The sequence below is a fragment of the Sorex fumeus genome, unplaced genomic scaffold (genome assembly GCF_029834395.1).
Source record: "Sorex fumeus unplaced genomic scaffold, SorFum_2.1 ptg000129l, whole genome shotgun sequence".
Classification (NCBI taxonomy): Eukaryota; Metazoa; Chordata; class Mammalia; order Eulipotyphla; family Soricidae; genus Sorex; species Sorex fumeus.
Window position 1 is genome coordinate 12,817,055 of NW_026606186.1, and position 11,721 is coordinate 12,828,775.

Below are 11,721 nucleotides of genomic sequence, written 5' to 3' on the forward strand. Positions count from 1 at the left end.
GAATATTCTGCCAAGGAAGAAAGAAAATATAATTTATGTTGGAATTAGGATATATTCTCAAAACCAAAATCAGCACCATACTAATTAATAGAATAATTAATCCATAAGTAAATTGTTTAGGGTGGGTTAAAAATAATACATTGGAACTATCACTGGATGCTAAGCAGTAATGAAACCTCTTTTTTTCTAACTGAGCAAATGGCAGAAGAGAACAGAACCCCAGGAGACCAACCAGTATTCCATTAACCTGCACACTTGGAAACTGGACATTTGTTTGAATCTCTCACAGTTTTGCTTCATGTCATCATGGAGCAAAACAATCTTCTTTTGTATACAGTTTTTGAATTTTCACCAATTTTTTTTCATAATAGTCACATGGACAAGTGAAGTTCAAATGACCAGAAATTCTTAGAAATTTATATTTATATAAATATAAACATATAGGCAAGACTCCTGGGCCAACCGCTTCTAGGAAATCCTAAAAGGTATTTTTTCATGCCACATCTCACATATTCTGGTTGCCAATCCCACATAAAATATATAACCACCATTAAAGTCATATAACTAGGGTGATTTATATGGCTGTCCTCGCCGGGGCCCCTTGGAGGGGAGCAGGTTGAGCTTTCCTCCCCGCCCTGACCAGGGCTCCGGCAGCTGAAGACCTTCAGGACCAGCCATCACCATGCTGAGACCACTCTCCGCACACCTGAAGGTACCAGCAGAGGAACAAAGGCAAGCGGGCCCCGGGGCTGAGATCTCCAAGCCTACTCGGATCGGCGCTGAGCATCCTCCACCCAAATCCTCCGAATTCCAGGAGGTGGGGGTTACACCCACCAACTGGCCCTCTGGCACCGTGTAATCCCATCAACGGCCAAGACTCAGAGACTATGAAACCCAGCTCCCGGAAGCTAATCTTATTATGACATCTTATTATCTCATTCCTACTTTGGACAAACTGGCAGGCTACCAAATGTAACCTGTCCACATGGCAGAGTCTGGCAAACTCCCCGTGGCGTACCCAATATGCCAAATATCAGTAACAATGATGGGTCTCATTCTCCTAAAGAGCCTTGAATATAGCACTTTCTTAAAAATCTCAGGGCTAGGATGAAGGAAACGTTACTGGGGCCTGCTCGAGGCAATTGACAAATAACAGGATGGTCGTGATTCGTGAACTAGGGTGATATGTATTTTTAGTTTGCCATACATTAGCAACAAGCTCCTAGAACTTCATATTGAATATAAATTAAATTAACCTGCTCCAGGGTGCTGTTTTATCCCACTATGACTGGAACAAAAATAACAGGCTTATCTACCTATCTTTTGCTGTCTAAACTTCATTCTTTTCTTTGCTATGTAACTTCAGGAAGAGAAAAACTCCATCTATTTTATTTACTTTTATCTCAGGACATATAAGGAAATATTTCTTGATTGAATTAAGAGTCAGAAACTTTACGAAGTCTGCTTCATGCATTGTGTAATTTTCATTGAAAAATGAAGCCACATAGGTAATTACACAAACTAAAGAAGTAAGTTTCCACCTTCAGTGAGCTGGTTTTCTGCTGCTGCTATTATAATTTAGCACAAGCATATGACCTAAAAAGGCATAGGTTTATTATCTCATAGTTCTGAAAATCAGGAGACAAAAATAAGTTCACTGGACTGAGTTCATAGTGTTAGCAGGAAATGATTTTTTTTGAAGGAGTCACAAAAATTATGTCTTACAGCTTTTCAGCATCCAAAGGCTACCCAGACTCATGTGCTAGGTCACAGCTCCATATTCTAAAACTAGCCACATTCCGTTATTTTTTCATACTGTCATCTCCACTTGTGAATTCAACTCTTCTAACTTCCTAGTAAGAATTTTACTAAAGAAATTTTAGAATTATTTTAAGATCGACTGCTTATCAATTTTTTTTTTATTATTAGTGAAACACCATGAGGTACAGTTGTAGATTTACAAATTTTTGTGCTTGGATCTCGGTCATACCACGATCAAATACCCATCCCTCCACCAGTGCCCATTTTCCACCACCAGGATAATATCCCACCCCCCCATCCCCCGATCCTCCCATCCCCCCCTGCCACTGTGGCAGGGCATTCCCTTTTGTTCTCTCTCTCCTTTTGGGTGTTGTGATCAGCAAAAGAGGCATTGAGTGGCGAACATGATCAGTCCAGTCTACTTTCAACCTGCATCTCCCCTCCTGGGAGGATCCTCCAAACACCCTCCACTTGGTGTTCCCTTTTCTATCTAAATTGTCCTTTCCCCTAGAATACCCGGCTGGCCGCTAAGTTATGGAGTAATTCTCCTGGTGTTGATCTCAGCTATTCTTGGGTGTTAATCTCATATTTTGTTACTTTATATCCCCCAGATGAATGCAATCTTTCTATGTCTATCCCTCTCTTTCTGACTCATTTCGCTTGACTGCTTATCAACTTTAACTTCAGCTGTAATCTTAGTTTCTCCAAGCATGCATATAACACACTAAAGTTTTTGATAATTAGAACATGGAAATATTTGAATAGTCAACAAAACTAACAAAAGCAAATCTCAAACTTTCAAACAAACAAGAAACAAATCATGAGAAATCTTGATGAAATCTATGTCCTCCTTAAGCCCTACTCCCAGTTTGTCCTATGGAAGTGAACCAATTCTTCAAGGGTTACCTTAAACACCACTTCATTATTCCATTTTTAAATGTCCTTGAAGACATCAATAGCAACGTCTTTCAATGACAATTATATTCAATTTATTATAATAAGTCACTACTTACCTTGTAAAATGGATAGATATACACACCTGAAGTATCTCTTCTCTTTGAAGGTATGTTTCTTAAACATAAAAATATTCTGAACCAATATTTATAAATGAGATCTCCAAGCCTGCTCGGATCGGGGCTGAGCATCCTCCACCCAGATCCTCCACCTACTAGTAGGCAGGGGTCACACCCACCAACTGGCCCCCTGGCGCCATGTAATCCCATCAACGGTCAAGCTCCAGAAACTATAAAATCCAGCTCCTGGAAGCGTGTGGCCGCATTCGCAGCTGTGCGACATCTTATTATCTCATTCTTACTTGGGACAAACCAGCAGGCTACCGAATGTAACCTGCCCACACGGCAGAGTCTGGCAAACTCCCCGTGGCGTACCCAATATGCCAAATACCAGTAACAATGATGGGTCTCATTCTCCTAAGCCTGAAAGAGCCTTGAGTATGGCACTTTTTAAAAATCTCAGGGCTAGGACAAAAGAGACATTACTGGGTCCTGCTCGAGGCAATCGACGAAAAACAGGATGGTCATGATCGTGATTAATAAATGTATCTATTAATTCATTTCTGAAATGGTCTAAGAAAAAATTCCCTTATAATATTTATGTTACTTTGGGAACACTTTCTTCTTTGGACTTCAGTTTCCTAACTTTCCTAACTTGTCAAGTTTCCTTGTGGAAAATCAAATACACTTCCCACAACCAATATACCCCATATCCCTCCTGCCACCTCCCTCCCCACTGTAAGCCTGTACACTGGTGGAAGGACGGGTTTCTGAACATTATATGACTGAAACCCAATAACAAAAGCTTTCTAACTGTATCTCAGGTATCTCAATTTAAAAAAAAAAGAAGAGTGCTGTTTCTATTGAGAGATTAATGAAAGAAGGGAAATTATTTGCTCAAAAGAATAGAGACATAGAGATATTGCTATTAGGAAATTACCTACATGCAACCTACCTTTCCCACTGTAATAACATTTTTTAAAACTTTTATACTTGCAAGAATTTAGAGAATAAAAAAGATAGAACTAAACTGATGAATCAAAAAAATATCAGATTCAATAAAAATTCTTGATACACTGACTCCCTTGAAGAGCATTTCTCCTTTCCACCAGTGTGTCATAAACTAAATGTCACTGTCACTGTCCTCCTATTGTCCATCAATTTTCTCAAGCAGGCCCAGTAAAGTCTCCATTGTGAGACTTTGTTGTTACGGTGTTTGGCATATCGATTACTTCACGGGTAGCTTGCTAGGCTTTGCAGTACGGACGAGATACTCTTGGTAGCTTGCCCGGCTTTTCAAGAGGGGCGGAGGAATCAAACTAGGATTGGCCATAGACTAAATGCATTAGTGAAAAGGGTGACTCTAAGGCAGAGTCTTCCTTTACCATTGCTCCTTAGTGGTGATGAGTTCTCTTTCACATTGATGGCCATGACCTAACTCCCAGACTTTCTCAATAAAAATATTTGCTGAACTAATGAATAATTCTAAATGGAATGATTGAAAGGTTTGTATTCTAGTGGTGTGCTTGTGCTTTCTTAACTATGGATTTTATCACAATTTTTCTTGGCTCATCTGGCTTAGTTCTTTTTTTCTGAAACATTTGCACTCATCTACAAACTAAAATGTAGCAAAATCTAAGGTCTTTGCTAAAGCTTTAGACTTTCAGTTTGCTTCCCTCCTTTTGCTTCCCTCCTTCTCTTACCCCCTCTCCTTACAGGCATCTATTTTTCACCCCTCAGGGTGATGCAGAAACAAAAAAGTAATGTAATTCCTAAAATGAATAATTGGTGTTTCTTCTAAGCTACCTACCCTATTCTACTTGTTCTCTTAATTTACTTGGTTTATACCAACTGATGACAGAGGCCCATTGTTTTGCTGAAACATTAACTTCACAAAGTCATTTTGCTCGCTCCCATCTGCAGCACTAAAATTAATGATTCCCTCTGCAACATCTGTTTAATTAACTATCGGCACCATAGAAGAGGCGTCCAAATACCCCAGCGACTAAATCAGGCTCAAATTAGGGAAATACAATGTTAAATTGTATCAGGGAGAAGCTGAGTTTATCCTTCCAAGCACTGGCATTCATTAGCCAGCAGCCATCTCATGCATCTTCATAATGAAGTAGTGTCAGTAGTGCTTGGTTGTAAAGTTCTCATTTAGGGGCGCACAGGTCCCTCCATTGATGGTCTCTATGAGGAATTAGAAAGAGGGACTTTGGAAACTCCAGAAGTAGCACATCTTTCCATCATCTTTGTTTCTGGAAAGAGCAGTGATTTTCAATTGGGCATGTGCAGACTGAAGGATTCTGGGAAACAGCAGTAATGTGGAGGAAGTGGCATCTGTGACTAATGTCCATTAAGAGTGTTCCATCTCCCTCAATTGTTTTATCTATATTTGCATAATCATTTGCATTGATATACATAAGCAGGAAACTTACCTGACCTCTTAAGAGATATTAGGAATTCTCTCTAGTTCATATTTTGATAGCACTTAGTTAATGATGATCAATCAAGACCCTGGTGTGTTTGTAGCATCTTTTGAGGCATCGGAGGAAGACAAATTAGACATAAATCCTGCTTATAAATAGTTTACATCAGGCAGAGGAGGATGTCATCCACATCAGAGGAAGCTTGCATATCATCATTTGTGCATATACACATAAGACCAACTAGAACTCTGTCAACTGCATCAGTTTTGGGTGAGAAGAGACCCAGCTTAATATAACTGCAGCTTTCATACAGTCTATGATCTAGTTTCTATAACACATATATAGCCAGGTTATAGTAAAGGTAGGTAGCCAATGTATAAATAACTTTGTCAAAGAACTATATGTCAACTATAACAATAATTTATAGTGGAGAGATCTTCTGTTTATTTGTAACACCAATTTGAAAAGGAAAAAATTGGGGAGAAGATGTTCCATTAACTGGTATTTTGAATGATTATTGGTTGGACATTATTGGATTATTGGATTATCGCTGGAGCGATAGCACAGCGGGTAGGGCGTTCGCCTTACAAGCGGCCAACATGGCCGACCCAAGTTCGATTCCTCCGCCCCTCTCGGAGAGCCTGGCAAGCTACCGAGAGTATTTGATATGCCAGACACAGTAACAACAAAGTCTCCAATGGAGACGTTACTGGGCCCGCTTGAGCAAATCGACGATCAACGGGAGGGCCTTTACCTTTACCTTTACCTATTGGTTGGACATATGGAACAATGAGAAGAAAGGAGAGTTTCAAGATAAAGAAAAAAAGGGAAACTGTTGCAGAGGTTGGGAAAGTGAAATTTCTAGTTTCATACCTATTAGGAATGCTTATAGAGAAAAGCCTTCCCATCCTCTTGCCTTCCTAGTCTCTGTCCTCACTGAGGTGACCTCAAATGGTGACAGTCAACTTGGTCATAAAGACAGAGACTCTTTTCATCTTATCCATGCCTGAGCTCATTATCTTTAAAATTTCTCACCGTGTACTAACTGACATTTGGGGCATTCGGTATGTGTTTATGACCGTCTTTCTGAGACATGCTTAGCTATAGTTCTTATATAAAATCCAGACTCAATCACAGTTGATCTAATTTGTGCTTAATACTCACTCGTAGGCCCTGGCCAGATAAACATCTCTTAAGCAATAGCATTCAAATATCGGTGCAATCCTATCGTGCTTAATTAACCAATACAACAACAAAAACTTTTCTCAATCTATATGAATTAATTCAGTGCACATTTACTTTACAAAGTACACACCAGAGGAAGACCTATTGAAAACAGGACTTGAAGTGTGAAAAGGAAAAGCAAATTCTTGGCCAACTAACCCAATGACATCCCAAGACAAGAGTGATGGTGAAGAAATAATTGAGATAATTAGGAACTAAAGGTCAGGCTTTAAAGTTCCCCGGAAATTACTAGCGCATTGCAAAGATTACCGCAGATGTAGCCATGACTTGGCCTTGACACTGGCAGGACATAAATCTGGTGACTGATTCAACAAATTTCCCACTTTGTAGAGCTTTTTTGTTGCTATGGTGACAAATATGGTGTGAAATTGCAAGTTTGCAAACTAAAAGCAAGTTCTGCAAAGCCCAGTGATGTGAGAGGAGCAGGAGAAATGGAACAAAAGTAGAAAAGGGTCCAAGAAATCATCATGTCTCCCACGAGGAGCATCCTCATGGCCTTTCCCTCCATGAATTTTGCTGATCTTCACTTCTAAGTGGCCATGTGAGATAGAATGCTAGATGCCAGATGTGCACATCTGTTGTTAAGTTACATGCACCAATAAATGATACCTTGTAAAGCTCCAAGTCTATTTTTAAAAGAGTTTCTGAAAGCAGGCAATGTCCAGCAAAGAGAAAATGTCTCACTGCATATCTGTCTATTGGATCAGTGATGTTGACTTGCACGGATCAAGCAGTATTTTGCTTTTCTCCTCTCTATTCATTCCCTTGCTCTGAAAATCATTGTGGCTCAATAACTCTAAGTGAAGCCCTGTTTTCTGCTTCCACTGCAACTACGTTGATCAAGAGGCCAGATATTTGGGTGGGGTAGACCTTGGGACTCTTAATATCAACAAACTTGGACTGCAATTCAAGTTCTACTGCTTATTCATCAGTATATATTTTAAAAGTTGAAATGATTGATATCTATAAGCCTCAGATTTTACCATAATTTTTTCCTTTTAAAAAAGATGGTTACAGGTGCTGGAGCAATAGCACAGTGGGGTAGGGCGTTTGCCTTGCACTCAGCTGACCTGGGTTCGATTCCCAGCATCCCATATATTCCCCCGAGCACTGCCAGGAGTGATTCTTGAGTACAAAGCCAGGAGTAACCCCTGAGCATCGCTGGGTGTGACAAAAAAAAAAACCAGAAAGTACCTGCCTCACAAGATAGTTGTAAGTATGAAAAGAGATAAGACGCAGAGATTTTTACTTTAGTGGTTGGCCTATGGAAAGCACATGATCAATTTTCATTATGGTAGTTCCTATCAGCAACGACATCTAGAATAATCCTGAAAGTGGTATGGAAGTCACTTCATCTTTAAATGAAAGTGAAAATTAGGAAAGTGAAAACTTCAGGGTAGAAAAAATAGTTCAAGGAACATAACTATGCCCTGGTATGTTCAAAACCCTGGGTTCTATCTTGAGTACTACAGGGTCTCTCCCTGACATGTCCAGGTATGGTCCCAGTGCCCCTGGGATGCTATAGCCCAAGCACTGCCAGTCTATACTAGGCTGAGCTCCAACAAGACTGGTCTTGTCTCTCACAACCCCTACCAATGCCAGTTGCTATCTCTCGAAAGATATACATTAAATAAATAGGAAGTTAAAACAGTATGTAAAAATACGTATTGTGATTCGTGGAAAAAAGAGGTAAATTTTTAAAAATGAAATAATATATATGTCTAACATATATGGTAATGGCTATTTCCAACCTCTGGGAGACTGATTCCCCCTAGTGGAAATGCTCTGGGAAGAGTGAATTAGTCATAGATAGTGAAAACAAGCCAAGGATGGTAAGTGAAACTTATTTCCAGCTAGGACAGTGATATGAGAAAAGATGGTAATTGAGGAAAGATATGAGCATTGAGGACACCCATGAGGTTTATCAGGCAAGAGAGCAGATGGAACACAATCTTGGTGAATCCAGTGGGCTTCCTTAAAAATGCATATAAGGCAGTCTATACTTGATGGCAGGGTAATATGCAGATCAATGGCACAGCAAGTTCAGGGCAGAGTTTAAAAAAATATTTCTGGAACTTGGCTATACAGAAGTCACAAAACAGAGATATGACCCTTCACCCCCTGCAAGAGTGACAGTTATGAGTCTAGTGCTAGAAGGTAAGCACTAGGTTAAGGGATAGCTTCAAGTTTTAGAGAGGTGGATAAAAAAATATGATGAACTATTAGCAAGATTCCAGAAGTGCTGAAAAGTCCATTTGATGCACATGATGAAATGATAGACATTGTTCTAATTTTATGTGACTGTCAAGTAGAGAAAAATAATAATAATAAAGCAACTTACAAGAAACAAAACAGCATGGGATAATTATACTGTTTTAATATTTATATATTCTGGCCAAGCATGTTGAGCTTCTCTTTCATGTGTATTGCACAATCATTGTTGAGGATTAGTTCAGTAAAGTGAAAATTCTTGGACTTAAGTTATGTAGGACTTCAAAATAAAAGAGGAGACAGGTTCATCTGACAAAGAAATCAGAAATGCTCTTAGGGCATGAAACCAGGAGTAAACAAATAAAAAGGCTAGCATTTCCTTGATCTCTCGCTTGGACTTGTAAGTGTCATCTGCAGTAACATATAATTATAATGCATTGTCAAATGATACTAGAATATGAAGACATAGTAAACAAAGATAATTTTCTCATTACTAAACTTTAGCTGTTTAATTTAAAATGTTATGAGTGTCTTGACCATCTCCATTTTATATGAACATAAGTTTTATATCAAAAAGATTTCTTGTAGCATTAAAATCAGTAGAAATTATAATAAAAATTAAAAATCATATACATATGATTAACAATCTTATTTAATAATAATCTTATTCAATAATCTTATTGTGCTGAGTATATAATAAGCGCAAGTGAGAAGCTGTGAAACAAGCATGTTCTTTATTAATTTTGCTTTTGGATGGGGCTGGAGCAATAGCACAGTGGTAGGGCGTTTGCCTTGCATGCGGACAACTTGGCCAACCCGGGTTTTATTTCTCCACCACTCTTGGAGAGCCCGGCAAGCTACCAAGAGTATCTCGCCCGCAAGGCAAAGCCTCGCAAGCTACCCGTGACATCTTCAGTATGCCAAAAACAGTAACAAGTCTCACAATGGAGAGTTACTGGACCCACTAGAGCAAATTGATAAACAATGGGAGGACAGTGCTAGAGTCCTACTTTTGGAAGAATACACTTTTAGGACACTCAGTGAGACTTTGTGATCATATAAATAAACTTACATAAAATATTAATTCTGAGGAAGGGTTGAGGATGTTCTTTTGCTATTTTCTTCTCTCCCCGCCATTGTTTCTTCATGGCATTTTTTTAATCTTGACTTGGGACTGTCAAGACGTGAACCTCGGGTAGGTAATAGAGAATCAGGAGAATCAAAGAAATGGCAAATAATTCTTGGGAAACCCATACCACAAATGTGTCTACTTGACTTTCTTGTTCCTACTTTTTCCACTGTTAAATGGTAGGGAAAGTGATAAGATGGATAGGTAAGAGAGTGTGACTTTCCTCTGTAATGCACAGAGAGATTTTATGGCACAGTTATTTCATTTACTAATTTTTAGTTATTTTTTTTCTGTTTGAATATTTTTTATTTGACACTCTTTGGGTCTCTTGTATCTGTACAGAAACCTCCTTCCAGAGATTGGGTACAATTCTGCATTCAGAATTCAGTTGCAGTGACTTGCTGGTTTTTTTTTTTGAGATTTTTATACATTTTATTTTCATAAAATACCTTGTTACAGATAATATTCAAACAAACAGCAAGCATCTTCCCACCACTATAAGAGGGAAGTGTGTGAAGCTTGTTGTATTTCATTCTGGAGCCATTTAAGCCTGTATACTAGAGAATACAAGCAAGTATGTTAAAATAAAAAGAATGTGTGCTACTCTAGGTACATCAGTGGGCTAGAGTGTAAGAGGTCTTGTGACCACTCCAAGAAAAACTGCATGGCTCTCTTCTGGGAGCTTTATTTTATGGTCTCTGGATCTTAGCCATTGATGAGATTACTTAGCGCTGGGGGCAGTTTGTGGGTGTGACTGCCAAATTACTGGAAATCTGGGGAGCTAGGTGGAGGGTCCCCATCCTAATCCAAGCAGGCTTGAAGATCTCAGCCATGGGTCCCGAATAACTGAGTTCCTCTGCTGGTTGTTTCATGGGTGAGGCTCATCTGAGTATGTGAAAAGAAGCCTTGAGCATGGCTTTGTCTGGGTTTTGGAGGTTTTCCTTTGTCGGGGTTCTGCTTGGAGCAGGGAGGGAAACTCAGCCCGCACCCCTCTAAGGTGCTCCAGTGAAGACAGCCTGGCACGGGGTCAGGAGATTCTGCCTAATTTTTGGTTATTTCATTTAGCTGATAACTTGTTCTTAAGAGACAAGTTTATGTTTATAATTTAGAAATAACACCTAACTTATCTTCCAGGACACTAATTTCTTTTGGTTCTCTCTTTTTCTTCTTCTTTTTCTTTTTTTTTCAAAGGTTTTGATTTTTTTTAAACTCAGGAACAAAATTCCTCTACTTGTTTTCTATCAAATTGGAAGGTTCATATTAGTCCCATGGAGAAAATCACAAAGCACTGACTATAATTTTGAGCTGGTGAAGATTGCTATTAGAATTCTATCTGGGTCATTCTATGTGGTTTGCATATAAGAGATTTTCTTTCATTTGTTTTTTATTCATTTATGTGCTTTTCCCCCTTTGACAATAAATTGGGTACTAGAGAGCATCTGTTCATTGTACAGGGGATGAAGGAGAGAAGAAAAAAGAATGCATCACTGAGAAGAGTCATGAGTCCTGAAACAAAACTAAATAAAATCTTGTTTAGCTCTGAAAATAAATAGACTAAACAGAATCTCTAGATTTGAATACTGCTCCAAACTATATAACTGAATACAATTGATAAACAAAGTTAAGAAATTGGCTATCATGTAAGCCCTAAAGTTGTTTAAAAATAAGTGCTTGAGACTTTATGTGTTTAAAATCTAGACCACAATTACCTTTGAGTCAACAGACAAGATTTTCTGAGAAAATGTGTAATGTACTTAAATCTTATTTAAATTATACTCACTTAATACTTGCTAATTAATAATGAATGGAAAATGAATGATTTTTGTCAGCCTACTCTTTAGACTTACTGAACATAAAGATACATTACAATCACTTCCTTATCTATATCTTAATTGAAGTTTGAATCATTTCAGTAGTTGAAACTCCCAAG